Consider the following 15,556-nt stretch of genomic DNA (forward strand, 5'->3'; position numbering starts at 1 on the left):
GAGTTTGCATGTTAGCGCTTTTGTCTTCTTGGTTTGCACTTTTTCTTTATAGATTTCCACTTTTTTTAAGTTAGCACATTTGTTTGTTTGGTTATTGCTTTTGCTTGGTATGTTAGCGCTTTCATAGAATTCATGTTTTTGTTTTATGTGTTCACGCATATGTGAAAAAGGTTTGTGCTTTTGATTGATTTAATGCTTTTCACTTGTCAATTAGTGCATGTCTTGTAAAGGTTAGCGCTTTTGAATGATTTAGCGCCCATGTTTAATAGAATCACACTTTTGTTAAAAAGGTTAGCGCTTTTGAATGATTTAGCACCCGTGTTTAATAGAATCATGCTTTTGTTAAAAAGGTTAGTGCTTTTTTTTTAGATGAATTTTGTTTGATTTTGTTCATGCTAAAATTCTTTGAGATGATTTGATTTAGGCATTTTGATGCACAAATGTGATTGATAGGTATTCAATTGATGCCTTGAGTGATATAAATTTTTGATAATGTTGATTGATAGGATAAACAATTGATTGATTTGATTGGTAGATTGATAGATTATCTCTAAGATACCGATTCAGTTTCTGATGAAGAGTATAGCAAAGTTGGATTGAAATCATTGATTTATAGAAAACCATGATTTATAGTTTTAGGTTGATTTCATAGCCTAATTTGCTTCATTGAATTTTTTTTTTTTTAATCAATTGTTGATGTGATAGATTAGCGATCTCTTTGATTCGATAGATAGATGATTGATAGAGATCAAATTCTCTTGTTAAACAAGAGAAACTCGATGTTCTCCAGTGTTAGGATAAATTCCTGGCCATGCACCACTTAGTGCTAGAGCTTACACAAGCTGGGATTAGACATATAGATGCATGCAGATTACGCTACTTGTTATACATGCCTGATATTAACCATAATAGGGGATTGTTGACTACCTTAGTAGAGAGATGGCATAGTGAGCATAACACTTTCCACCTTCCCACTGGTGAGATTAGTGTGACACTCGAGAATGTCTATAGGATTCTTCACATCCCCGTGACTGGTGAGTTAGTCTAGTATTATTTTTACAATTGTGGAGGAATAGAGGCTTGCAGAGCCGTATTTGGTGATGAGAGAATTTATAGAGGAGAGATCTAATGGGAGGATATGATTATGTACTACGAGACTCTCCCTGTGATTCTTGAAGGTTTGATTGGCAGATTCATCTATCCAGATAGGAGATCTTGAGGTTTTGCTGTTGGTTGGGGTAATATTCTTCAGAGCATGATGCAACATCAGACTTGATATGCATGGGGTGTTTACATGCTTTCTCATTTATATCATGATCTTCATCAGGTTGTTTCCGATGATAGTGCTAGTCTATCTACATGATGCACACTTTTACAAATCTGGTGCTGGGAGCACATTGCTATTACTCGGCCTATCCATCACCATGTTCATGGTGAGAGGCATCCATATGTCTATTTATATGTAGGTATCCTTACTCAACATAAGCTGCGTAAGATGGATTATTGGCATTGGGTTATGGATTCACTGGATAGCATTATTTGGAGACCTTATATCAACTGCGAGACATGGATGGATGATGCACGAACATTACCATATATTCTGTAGAGTAGATATCTCATTGTCTGTACTCCATACATTATTGAGCGGTAGTTGATGAGTTGCATTTTGAGACAATTTGGTATCATTCAACACATGCCTACTGGTGTTACTATATATGCACGATGGTACAAGGATAGGTGGGATTGGCGACCTTCTTTGTGTTTTGAGATAGCAAGCACAAAGTTTTTGGCTACTCCTAGGGTGGCTTATAATTTGAGATTACACATTCTATATCCTTGGGTGACTGTGGGTTATGCTCAGTACATGCTTGCACACCCTTTTCCTTGAATTACTGATCCAACAAACCCTCCTCCCAACTCAGGAGATGAGAAGGATGATTCAGATGATCCCATCATTAGGAGACTTAGATAGAGATGAGAGCTAAGAGATTCTCAAGAGGCTAGAGGTGAGGGAGATGAGGGAGAAGATGGAGGTTGAGGCAGTAGGAGACCTAGATAGAGAGGAGGTCGATTAAGAGTCCGTGGAGGACCTTTTGGACCAGGTGGTAGGGTTGGGAGACCACTTCCTATGGGTGGGAGAGATGCATGGTGGATTGGGGGATTAAACTAGCATGATAGGTATGAGATCAACAAGAGGATTACCCTCTACAAGAGGAGGCAGGAGCATTGGACTGGATGGGGGTTACGAGAGAGGTATTGATTTTGGTCAGATTTAGCCAGACCCTAGGGTTATTGCATCTCATGGTGGAGAGGAGGAGGATTCAGAGGATCATGTTCCTTTCATTAGATGATGGGTTCTGAGAGCTACCTAGGCTGAGATTCCAGTAGGTGGAGATGAGGGGATTCAGGATCATGTTCCTCAGTAGGATGTGCTAGAGCAGGATACTTTGGAGAGTCTCAGAGCACATATAGATCATCTTAGAGAACAAGTGCAGACACTCATGACAAAGGGAGATAGGGCTTTTAGGAGACAACAAGATACTTAGGGTCTTCTTGATCACATTCAGTAAGTTGGATCTAGCACTCTCTCAGTTGATACTGTCAGAGCACTATTTCGGGCTAGGAAGGAGACAACACACTGGCGATGATTATATGAGGAATTAGTTGCAAAGAGCTAGAGGGCAGATATCTATCATACTACTGTGAGGATGGATACTGGCACTGGTGGAGTCATGGGACCTCCTCAGAGGTGTGGTGATCATGGGGGACAAACATCTAGAGGATCTTCTTGCCCACAGCCACAGAGGCAGACAAAGTCAGGTGGTAGTGGCACAGTACAACCTTGACTTGATTTATATTGACGAGGCAATTGTATTTTTGATCTGATATCATTGTATACTTGGAATTTTTATGGTTTTATGATGATCTATATGCAGACATGGATTCTATATGATGATCTTTTATTATGCATGTTACTCTATATAATGATGATCTATATGCATTGATTATATGGATGATGATCTTTTCTTTCCTTTTATTTTCATGATGATGATGTTCTATATGATGATGCAATAATGAATACTTTTGATTTTTGATTTTGATGATTATGGGTTCAAATGAAAATGATTACTAACTTAAATGATGTAAATGCAATGATCTATATGGGAATTCTTATGAATGTTGATTTTTGTATATTTTTGATGTGTATGCATATAATGATTTTTAAATGCAAATGATCAAGATGAAATATATTTTATTATTATATGTAATGCTTATAATGATTAATGAATCTAAGTGAAAAGATGCAACTAAATGACCTTAATGGATAAAAAGAACTACAATGATAATGATCCTAATGCAAATAATAATGATATACTACATGATTATGAAATGCACTTAATGGAATGCAAACTAATGCAATGATTGAAATGAATGATGATAGTTTAAATGATTCTAAAGTTGAATGCACCTACAATGCAATTTTTTGTTTGTTTGTCCAAGTATACCCAATCTTTATTTATAACCATTGATCTCTGAATGAAATAAAATGCTTATAATGCAACCAACAATGAATCCTTATAATGCAGATGAATAATGAGCTAATCTAAAAAATGATCTAAAATGATACTTCCATTATTCATATGTTGTCTTGTAATAGTGCTTGATTTCATTATTGAGCTTTAAAATGTTGTAAGAAAATACAAGCAACTTGACATAATGATTCAAGATGACCTGAGTATTTCTTGCAAAACAGAGAAGGATTATCCCCTTTCATGCATGACTCGGAACGTCCTCATTGATATTTTGCCGATTATATCCTTAGACAAGTACATACCTTAATAAGAGATAAACCATAGACAACAAACAAAGAAAATAATCATGCCCCATCATAGCTTTTCTAGTCATGGACATCCTTGAGTCGCATAGACTACATGATTAGCAATAAAATCAAGATATAAACACTGAATCTTGTATGTCATTCACATGGTCATTAATTGATATAATCATCTTGATGAATGATCATTGATAATATTTCATTACTTGATGGTTGATTCTTTATTTTCTGATTTTAATGATTCAGTTGTCATAAAATGCCTTGATATTCGTTGCTTTGTTGCTCGTTATTTGTTTCAAAATCCTAAGTGTTTTTGGTTTTTCTCAGTTTTTCGAATGTTTTGAATTTTTAAAGATTTAAAAGATCACCTTAGCAAAAAGAATTAGGATTTTTCCCCTAGTGAAAACAAAACTTTATTATGGATGTATAAATTGATCAAGATCCAAACCATGGTGGGATACAAATGTAGATTGATTGATTCTGAGAAAATATAAGATAGTGACTACGACAAGTATGTCAAAAATTGATAATTGTTGGTAAGTTGCATATTTCCTTCTAATGGTTCAAAGCAATTAATGTGAAAAATGAATTGTATGAGCTAGGATAGATGGACGTGGTAGATGCGATTAGGATGGAGTGGATAGGTGCGCAAAGTGATCTCATAGATGGAAGTACTCACTTTTTTTTAGATAATGCCTATTTACCAAGTTTTCACTATCTAAATTTATTGTATTTTTTCCATATTTTGATTTTTTTTGTCTTCTATTTTCACTGTTTTATGCTTTTTAGGGATTTTCTACTTTTCTGATTTTTACTGATTTCTTCCAGATTTTATATGCTTTTTATTGATTTTTTCCAGGACTTTATATCTCAAGAATATAATTTCTTGAGATGGATGGAATTGATAGGTTCATCAAACCAATCACCTTCAAGAGTAGATAACTTGTATGCTCCTGAGCCATATGTTGCTACTATGACAAAAGAACCTAACCAATTTGGTTCAGATTTACCCTTCTTTTCTCGGTCTTGCTGATTTATCTGATTCTCCCTTAGAACTATATCTCCAATCTGAAAATGTGTGGCTTGACTCTGTGATTATAAATTCTTTCCATTCTCTATTGATATGCCTTCAAATGATCTGTTGCATTTTTACGACGTTCCCGAATCAGCTCAAGTTCTTGAAGTCTAGAGACTCGTTCTTCTTCTTCAAGTATAAGACCATTCAAGGAAACTCGTAGGGAAGGTATCTCTACTTCTACTAGTAATATGGCTTCTGATCCATAGACTAAGCAATATGGAGTTACCCCCATAGGTGTGTGAATTCTGTTTTGGTATGCCCAAAGAGCAGGATTCAGCTGAATGTACAAGTCTTTTCCAACTTCATTGACTGCTTTCTTCAAGATTTTCAAGATAGTCTTGTTTGATGCCTCAACTTGACCATTTCCCTATTGATACTATGGTGTAGAAAACCTATGTTGGATATAGAATCACTCACATAGTTCCTTCACATCTTGATTCTTAAATGGTTGTCCATTATTAGTGATAATGGTCATAGGAACTCCACAGTGATAGATTATATAATTCAAGATGAATGATGATATTTGTTTTCCTGTCACTTTCATGAAAGGTATTGCTTAAATATATTTAGTGAAATATTTAGTATCAGTCAGAATGAACTTATTTCCATTAGAGGATGAAGGATCTATCTTACCTATCAAATCAAGGTCCCATTGAGAAAATGGCCATGATCCTACCATAGGATGTAATTCTTGTGCTGGTGCGTGGATGAGATTCCATGGATTTGGCATTGTTTGCATTTCTTAGCATATGTGAATGAATCTCTCTCCATAGTAGGCCAATATTAACCCATACAAAGAAGTTTCTTAGCCAGTGTTAATCCACTTGAGTGTGTGCCACAAATACCTGCGTGAACTTCATTTAGAACTTTCTTAGATTTGTCTTGTTCGAGACATGTCAATAAAGTGCTATCTAGACCTCACCTATATAAGGTATCAACAATAATAGTATAGCGGTATGGTTGATGGATAAAATTTCTTCTTTGATTGCAGGATAGGTCAGGAGAAAGGATATTCTCTTTTAAGTATTGATAAGTCTGTCTGTATAAGGATTGATCGGTTCCAGATATATGGAAAATCATGTGGGTATGCTGGGATTGAATGGTAGGGTTTAAGATATCTTCCACCACAAATTCATAATGTTGTTGATTCTCTTGATTCTGCAAGAGAGATGCTATTGTAGACATTGCATCTACTACTTTATTCTCATTTCTTGGGATCTGAGTGAATGATACTTCTTCAAAGTGTTCTTTAAACTCTTCTACCAACTATTTGTAGGGCATGAGCTTGTCATCCTTAGTTTGATAATCATCATTTATTTGGTTGATCGTAAGTTGTGAATCACCATAGACATGCAATTCTTTGATATTCCATTCAATAGCCATTTTGAGCCCAATAGTCAATGTTTCATATTCTGCAGTATTGTTTGTGCATGGAAACCCTAGTCTATATGATTTTAGAATTGTGTGTCCCTGAGGTGTGATAAACAAAATTCCCATGCCTGATCCATATTGTGTATAGGAACCATCAAAGTATAACTCCTTAAATTTTGTACTTATTGCCAGAATGTCTGCATCAAGAAATTCAATGTGTAATGGTATGTCATCTTGTAAAGGTGCTTCAACTAATTGATCAATAATGACCTGTCCTTTGATAACTTTTCAATCAACATATTCTATATCAAACTCACTTAGTACCATAACCAATTTTGCCAGTCTGCCTATCAAAGTTGACTTGTTCAACAAATACTTTACTTGATCTATCTTTGCTATCAGTTTCACAAAATGAGTCAGCATATAATGTTGCAGTTTTTGAGTTGTAAATACAGGTGCTAGGCATGTCTTCTCTACTGATGTATAGTTCAATTCATAGATGACAAGTGTTCTACTGATGTAATAGACTGCTCTTTCTTTACCTTCTTCATCATGCTATGCTAAAAGAGCTCCTAATGATACATTTGTCACTGAGATATAAAGTAACAATGGTCTCCCTTTGATTGGTGATACAATTACTAGAGGATTCATGAGATATTCTTTGATTTGCATAAAATCCTCTTCATATTTCTAATCCCATTTGAATGGAACATTCTTATGTAAAAGATGAGTGAATAGATGACATCTATCTGCTAATTGAGAGACAAATCTTCTAATTGATTGCAATCTCCCTTGTAGAGAATGTAATTGACTTATGTTCCTAGGTGACTCCATTTCCATGATAGCTTTGACCTTTTCTAGATCTACTTCAATTCCACGAGCTGATATAATGTACCCAAGAAGTTTTCCAAAGGTTACTCCAAATGCACATTTCTTTGGATTTAATCTTAACTGATATTGTTCAAGCCTATCAAAGATCTTGCCAAAGATGTTCAAATGTTTTTTCCTTATATGAGATTTTGCAAGTATATCATCTACATAATCTTCCATAAATGTATGCATCATATCATGAAAAATTGTTGTCATGGCTCTTTGATAAGTTGCTCTTGCATTCTTAAGCCCAAATGGCATAACATTCTAGTAGTAAGTACCCCATGCACAGGTGAATGCTATATTTTATTGATCTTCAGGGGCAATTCTTATTTGATTGTATCTTGAGAGTCCATCCATTAATGAAAACATCTCATGTCATGCTGATAAGTCTACAATTATATAATTGTTGGGAAATGGGAAATCATCTTTAGGACATGCCTTGTTTAAATCTTTGAAATCGGTGTAGACTCTTATGCTATTATCTAACTTTGACAATGACACAATGCTTGAAACCCATTCTAGATAGGAAACAAGTCTTATGAAACCCAAATCCAATAGTTTCTTTAGCTCAACTTTTACAAGAAGAGCGATGTGTGGATGCATTTTCCTTAGATTTTTCTTAGCTGGTTTTTCTTTTAGATCCACTTTGAGACGATGCATGATAAGATATGGATCAAGTCCTGGCATGTCTGCATAGGACCAAGCAAAATTTATCTGTATTTGTCTGAAGAATTCTATGTATTCTTTCCTTTCTTCATCTGGTAATGATGCAACGAGATGAAGTATCTTGGGATCCTTTGGTGTGCCAATGTTTATTGCTTATGTTGGCTCTATTAGAATAACATATCTCTCCTAAAAATATGAATGGAGGATGTCAAAATTTCCATCTTTTGGTGCCTCAAAGAGGTTTTCACCGTCAGATACATCCTTTATTTTTCCTCTTGATTGATCTAGTGTTTCCATGAAATGGTTTTCAGCACTAGGTTTTTTTTCTTGTTTTATTTCAATTTTGCGACTCGAAAGTTTGGCATTCTCTTGACTGTAAGAAATGTTACTTGATTCCGCGATGGAAGATATCTTAGGTGTTATGGGTTTGACAATATTAAGATACACAGCTAAGTCATGGTCATTGGAAAAGACATCCAATTCAGGGTTTTCAAGGTTATCCCAATCAATTAATTCTGGATGAAGAAGGGGTAAGTCATAGTCATCATCATTGTTAGGTGCTTCAAGGTTCAAGACATAATAGTCATAATTTGGTGTAGAGTAGGTAATATCATAGATAGAACACTCTTGAGGATAGTATCTCCCAAGTGTTCTCCAATCAGTTCTAACAAAATCAGTATTGGTATTTTATGGTTCACACTCAAGTGACTCTTCATCTGACATTCTTCCCTCAAATGAATGGATTATATCAACACACACATCTTTAACATTGCAAGTTCCTTCTTGATTAATTTAAATAGATTCATTTGCATTTTGAAGTTGACATACTTGTGTACATGACATAGAGGATTATTTTGGTATCTTCTGTCTTCTCTCAAACTCAACTTTTTCTAGACTAATAGTCAATCCTTCTTGATTATCTATTAGTTCTTCCATACCTTGGTACATCTTTCTCATCATTTTATAGAAATGATATTTCCTGATACTTGATCAATAATTGTTTGTGTTTCTTGTGGTGTTACTTCTTTTTCTTTTTCATCCTCTTTCTGTTGTTGTCTCATATATGCCTCTTTTCTCTGAATTCTGAGTTCTTCTTGTCTTCTTTCTAACTCTATCTTTTGTTTTGTAAAAGACAAGTCTTCATTTGTGACAGTTGCTTTCTCTTCATTCTTTTCTTCACTTGATACACTAGATGATATATTTGAACCCCATTCATAGTCATTTAAATCTGTCTCTGAACCGTTGTCTAGGATTGCACCACTATACCATACATGAATATTGTATGGTGCATATAGTTCTCTGATTTCAGCCATCTCTTCTTTCACTACTTCTGGAATATCTTGCTTAGATTTAGCACTTGCTGGTATTCTTTGAACTTGTTTACAAGATTCTTCTTCTCTTTTGATTGCAAGTTCTTCCTGCTGTTTCTCATATTCTTCTTGTATTTTCTTATTGGCTACTATTTCTGCTGCTTGGTATAGCTTTTCTTGCCATGGTTCTTCTTTAGGGACTTCTTTCTTTCTCCACTTTGGCTATTGATAATTATGTTTCTTTTGATTTGATTTTGGATATCCAAGTCCCGATTTATCTTCTTTAGATTGTGAGTGAGGACAAATAGGTTCTTAAATACCTTCTTGTCGCTTACCAATTGGTCCTTTTCCTTCATATCCCATTTTTTGCATGATCTTATAACCATTGCCATATTGCTCTATGAGAATATTGACTTCTACAGCTATTGCTATAGTTTCATTTTCATCTTTGTACAACCAACCAAGAATGTCCTTGTCTTCAGTTTCTTCTACAAGTGTTCCAGCTCTAACAAATGCTCCATTAAACATTTCTTTTGATTTTTCTGAGATCCTTGGTTGAATGTTTGTAGGATTTCCATATGATTTAGGTGAAAGTGGCAAGTTATATAAAGAATATTTTCCCATTCCTTAATTATTTAATTTGAGTTTTTTCTCAAAGGTTTCCCATAACTTTTCTTGAATTTTTTTGGTAGGATATACTGATTCTCTGTTATGTAGAACTCTTGTATCTTGCGTTGGCTTCAGATTATTGCAATATTGGCCGGAGTCTAAAATTATAGTGACCTCTTGTCCCTGATGAGGAAACTTTACACATTGGTGATATGTAGAAGAAACTGCTTGCACGTTATGAATCCATGTTCTTCCCAGAAGAATGTTTTAAGAGAGATTCAAATCTAAAACTTGACATAATGTATTTCTTTCCATAGGTTCTATTTTGATTGGTAACACCACAGTTCCTTTAGAAGAACGCTCTTCTTCATCATAAGCCTTAATGGTTATTTTCTTCTTTGGATCCACTGCATTTTCTAAATATCTCAAAGCCTTTATTAAACATAATGCATAAATGTTTAAGCCAACTCCACCATCTATGAGTACATGTTTGACATGACTTTTGTGAATGGTGACTTCAACATGTAAGGGAGCATTGTGAGGATGTTGCAAGGATGCATCATCATTTTTAGAAAATGATAAGCATTGAGGGGCTATATAGTGTCCCACCACGTTTTGGAATTGATATACATCTAGGTCTTTTGAAACTATTGTTTCCGTTAGAGATTTTTCTAAAATTTCCTTATGCATAGGCGAAAATTTGAGAAGCTCTAAAATTAATATTTGAGCGAGTATTCTTTACAATTGTTCCACTAAGTTATATTGTCGTGAAGAGGATGTTGATTCAATTGTTATACCTGGAAATGTAACCTTCGCTTTTCTTCTTGTAATGACGTTGATTAGTTCTGAAGGTGTGTTATCTTTAACGATGATGACATTTACCACATCATCATACATATAAGTGTAGTTCACTTTGGCTTTTCCTTTGTCATCTTTTAATTTAGATTGTTCACCTTTTCATAATTTGGAAGTGCATTTTTGAAGGCTAGATGTGATTCATTTGTCTTATGACTATCCACTATGATAGTTCCATTATTGATTAAATCTTGGATAAGGTGCTTCAATATTTGACAATCATTAGTTTGGTGTCTTTTATTTTGATGGTAATTCCAAAAATGATTGTCATTCCACCAATTAGGTTTGACTTGTGGTTCATAACTTCTTGCTTATGGTAAAGTAATCAATTTATTTGCAAGAAGAGTTTTCAAAGCTGATTCCAAGGGTTCTCCAATGTTTGTGAATTTCCTGCGAGGATTGGAGAAGAAAAACTTGGATTTATTATTTTCTTGATTGTTATTGTTTGGGATTTGAGTTGATAGATTAAAGATTGGTTGTTGTTTTGTAGCATTATTGACGTCATTTCCTCCATTGATGAGATTCCTATTTTGTGACCAAAATTTGGGTTCGTCATTGTTGTTGTTGTGATTGTTATTGTAGGAATTATTGTAAAGCTTTAGCTCTCCTTTCTTTACCATCACTTCTTCTATTTTTAGACCATTCTCAATCATCTTGGTGAAAGAAGGAGGACATTGAATTTTTAGACAATAACTCATTTCACTGATAAGATTATCAATAAATATGTCCATTTTTTCTTGATCAGCTACATCTCTTGGATACCTATTAAACATTCATTTCCATCGCTGTAAGAAGACCATGAAAGATTGACCATTCTTTTTCTTAACATTGGATAAATCCAACATTGTTATCTCATTTCTTACATTGTAGGAGTATTGTGAAATAAATCTATTCATGAGTTCTTCAAAAGATTTTATTCCAGATGGTAATCTTGAGAACCATTCCATCGATTGTCCATTTAAAATCCTAGGAAATAGACCCATCAGGTAAGTTTCATCATGTGCAAAATCCATACTCAGTACAAAATTCCCTAATGTGATCTTGAGGATCATACTTCCCATCGTATTTATCATATTTAGGGATTTCACAATGCTATGGAAATGTTATTATATTTAAACTTTTATCAAAAGGATTCAGGCATATATCTTCCAATGAATACTTCTTGGAACTCGTTCCATTCTGTATATCTTGTATTTGTTGTTGTAGAGTTTGCATTTGTTGAGTGAGATTGAATAAAGGATTATCCATACGGTTTCTCCTTGTCTCTTCATAATTTCTTCGATCACTATGCTCTCTTCTTGTGTCATCACGTTCTTTTATTGTTTTATCTCCCCTTGTTTCTTCATAACTTTCTTTGTTTATATCCTCATTATTTGGATCATCTGTGTTTTGAGTGTTACTCGTCTTTGCATCTTGTTTCAAGCCATCTATGTTAAAGTCTTCTGGCAATTTAGCTCCTGATTTTTCCAACATTAAAAGATATTTTTCTTTTTGCTTCGCTAATAATTTTTCTATTAGTCTATAAAATTTGAAATCTTGCTCAAGGTATCTAATGGTGTTATTAACCGCTTCTTCATCAACAACTGTATACCCAAAAGTTTGGAACGTTGAATTATCTTCTTCTTCCATTTGTTTTTGTTGTTTTCTGAATTGTTCATATTGAGCTCTAGTCCAAACTGGCATGTGATTGCTTTGAAACATTTCTAAAGTTTTGACCTTATAAAAACAACTCAATAGGTGATTATTGGTTTAGGAAGGTATGCTTTGTTGATTTTACCACTGTTGTTGGTTCATTGTGATAATGCGTCTCTTTGTTGAAAAGCATGTCCTTGTGAAATTTCTCCGTCAAATTCTGTCCCACAACCACGCAAATAGTGATGAAAACGGTGTAGGAATGTCCTATATTTTAACAAGATCTTGTGATTGATATACAAGAATCTTATCCTCTTCTGAGTAGCTTTATAACTGGGCTTTTTTTTCTTAAGATGATATTTAAAATTTATATAAGCATATGATAGTTTACAAGTTTGCTTGATTCCAATGTGAGTGCAATTCTGATTTTGATATAACCTAGGTTCAAAATAGGAATGCTATATCCAAGATAATGAACAAAAGGTGGATTGATCAACTTACGTGATAGAGGATTTAATATATCCTGATGAGAAATTGATAATGATGTCGATTTTTGCACTTAAGATGTTTGAATCACTAGCTTGTTGAATGTTTTATGCTTATGGAACCTTTTTGGAGATAGCCTATTGGATTGGTAACCCAGTTATCAAACTAGTTTGAAGACGTGTGATAGTTTAAAGATAACTCTACTCAAGAAGTGTTTTTGATGCTGAATTTGAAATTTTAGATGATGATTTTCTTCAATTTTTGACCATTTTGAGCATGTTATAGACATAGAAGATACAATGTTTGAAAAACAAAATGCACAAGAAAGCACAAAATCCTATGGCAAGCCAAGACAGTAATTGTTGAATCTCACACGGGGTTTCCCTCGAGGCTACGCTATTCAGAGCGGATTTTTAGATTCTTGACCCCACTAGCTCCACCCTCAACACTCAGGAAACCAAGCACCAGTTTCCATGAAAAATCCCCATGGAAAAATTTATATCTCTACTAAGAACCGTATGTGTGTGAGCCGCTTCAGAGGTTCGACCTCCTGCGCCAACAATTAGAAGGATTTTGGCAACTAGTACAAGTGGTTTTTAGTAAAGGCTTCCGGTCATGTGGCCATACATGCGACACTTTCATCTTTGTAAATACAAAAGGTTCCCAACCTATAGAGGTTACTCTCCATAGGGTTTATGGGGAAACGTAGTGTCGGTATGAACTTATCAACAAACATGGTTTGTTTAGAGTGGATTGGAAGGAAACGATATTAGCCCATTTCCACTTTAGGTCGTTCCCCTCTCACTAACCCCCTCAAGGTAGCTCGAGAAGGCAAAACCTCTAAAGGTTACACATAAAACAGAGTAGGTCTGGTTTTCTGATCACCATATGAGGGTGAGAGCATACTTACCTACTACTTCATCAAGCATAGAAAACACAAGTATATTTTAGCCCTCTACAATCTATGTGCAACTACTTTAAAGAAGTCACTCAAAATGAAAGTTGAATGCTTTCAATTTATCCCTTAGTTAAGCTAAATGAGCAAGATATGATGTGTTACTTTCCAAAATAAAACTCCTAATTAACTACATGAGGAAATGCATGAAATTTTCTTTAAATCCCGCACATAGATTGTTAGGATTAATGATAGTCCCAAAGATACTGAGATGGGGGTGGTGAATCAGTATCTAACCGGTTAACAAAATATTTAACCTTATTAAGTATTTTGCATTCCAAAATATTGTACCAATAAACAAGAATTAATGCAGTAAATAGGAATAGTAAAGACATCATAGAAAACACACCATAACACAAGATGTTTAACGAGGAAACCTAGTGTGGGAAAAACCTCGGTGGGATTTGTTACCCACAATATTCACTCACTGGCAACCTACCGACAACCTTGTGGCATTCATCTGGTAAATCACTAGAGATACACATCTCATCGGTTGGTACATCATCTGACAGTGAGATACCTGCTGAGTTTAAAAGAGTTGATAGGAAGAGAAAACCTTCATCAAAACCCTCTCCTCCACCAAAGAAAACAAGAACACCAAGGCAGAAGCAATAGGCAGTGAGACCACCGGCAAAGAAGTTGACACCAAAGAAGAAACAACAATAGGTTATACCACCTCTGGATAACTTATTGAGTGAAATCACTGATGAAGGCAACTTGGAAAATGCAAGCAAACTGTATAATACATTTACTAATGCAGAAAAGGAAAGTATTGAGAGTAGCATAATTCTACATCTTGACATATACAAGAAAGTGTTAATAGAAGTTGTAGATGATTTGCCCAATGAATTGTACAGGAGGTTAGATGCAAAAAGGATTGCAGTTATGGAGCTAGATAAGAAACTAAAGATTGAAAAACTCCTAGTTGTACATCAGGTTAACTCTGTAGAGGAGATTGATGAACTAATTAGTGAAGCTAATAGATCAGTTTTTGCAAGTGGACACCGACATGTAAGCCTAATGCCTGGTAGAGTAAATGAAATTGTAGAGGAAACAACAGACAAGTGGGACATCTTTTTTGTAGAGAAGGAAAAATAGGAAGAGCTGAATAGACCTAAGAAAACTTTCAAGGTTTATCAAAAGGACAGAGACAAAGGAAAAGGTAAAGTTGGTGGATTAACAAACATAAAAGTAACTGACAATCTACCACCACCTTTGGTTACTCTAGTAGTACAAACTGATAACATACTGGCTACTGAAAATGTTGACACAACACATGAGGATAGTAACCCCGAGTCAGAAATTTTATTTACCATGAACATTGATACTCAGGAAGTGAACATAGTAGTGGACAAGGATAGCACTGAGGTGAAAAATAATATTGCTAACACTGAAAACATTGAGCAACTGAAAAAAAATATTGAGGTTGGAATACAAGTAGAGCAAACAGAGCAAATAGTACATACAAAGAAACCTTTGGACAGTGGAATAAATACTGGTAGTATAGATGCTGGCACAATGAAACCTATAGAGACAGAGATAGCGATAGTGGATAACACAGAGATACCAACAACAGATAATATAGAGAAACCAATAGATACACAGGTACACATTGAGACAGTAGAAATGATAATCACTGAGAAGCCTAAACCATTGTTAGTTGAAATGCAAACTTAGACTGATCTACCAGAGGTTGATTCAAGCAAATTGATTGCTAGTACTACAAGCACTGAGATAGTAAAGGTAGTTGGTCAGACTTCTGGTACTTCACTGAGCGAATTCAGACCTACAAATGTGACTGAAGTACTTCTAGACTCAATAAAGAAGATAATGGATTGTAATGCATTGGCCTATGAGGCAATTGATGACACTATTCCTATTCTTAA

This window comes from Cryptomeria japonica, chromosome 9 (genome assembly GCF_030272615.1).
Source record: "Cryptomeria japonica chromosome 9, Sugi_1.0, whole genome shotgun sequence".
Taxonomy (NCBI): Eukaryota; Viridiplantae; Streptophyta; class Pinopsida; order Cupressales; family Cupressaceae; genus Cryptomeria; species Cryptomeria japonica.